Raw genomic sequence first — 572 nt, 5'->3', positions numbered from 1 at the left:
GTGGCTGTTCTTGTTCAAGAAATGGGTTTTTCTGCTTTCTCTTTGTCCATATCAAGATGTCCAGAAATGAACAAAGTAAAGGTTGAGATTCTAAAGACAAGAACTGACTTCATAGCAGAAATATGCAAGGCAATCTTTCTTTTTTCCCACTCATCCAAACAATTGTGCTTTTAAAAATGGAATTCGAAGTCAAACTAAGGATTAAAAGGACACACTCCTTACATGTTAGTTTCGCATCTGTTGGATCCATCAGATAAAGGAACCTGCAAATGTAAGGGAAGAAGAAGGCAAATTAAGCTACAAGTATATTCTCATTACTAGCACTGCTATCCTGCATTCTAATAAGGTATCAAAAGATTGTTAAGAAACTCAAGTCACACAAGTACCATTAAGGACTGTTAGAAAGTCCACAAAAACACTACTCACATTTCAGATATGCCAGTACTTTCAAACAAACTGGCTTTCATTCTTTAAGACGCTGCATACCCATTATGAGATCTTATTACCCAAATTCACTTAATGTACAGTATTACCAACCCACACATCTCTCTACACTGACAATACTGTTCTGA

At 36.0% G+C, this 572-nt stretch overlaps 1 protein-coding gene across 1 annotated transcript in view; it reads right to left on the bottom strand.

The window, feature by feature from the left end:
• Positions 1–267, bottom strand: part of SSX2IP (synovial sarcoma, X breakpoint 2 interacting protein) — a 19,647-nt gene extending 19,380 nt beyond the window's left edge. The window contains exon 1 of the mRNA XM_010293820.1: positions 223–267. The gene's annotated coding sequence lies outside the window, so the exon portion shown is untranslated. The remainder of the gene's footprint in view (positions 1–222) is intronic.
• Between the last annotated feature and the right edge of the window lie 305 nt (positions 268–572).

Source organism: Phaethon lepturus, unplaced genomic scaffold (assembly GCF_000687285.1).
Source record: "Phaethon lepturus isolate BGI_N335 unplaced genomic scaffold, ASM68728v1 scaffold1699, whole genome shotgun sequence".
Taxonomy (NCBI): domain Eukaryota; kingdom Metazoa; phylum Chordata; class Aves; order Phaethontiformes; family Phaethontidae; genus Phaethon; species Phaethon lepturus.
The sequence above is the reverse complement of the archived record's forward strand: the minus strand, read 5'-3'. Positions and strand labels throughout refer to the sequence as shown.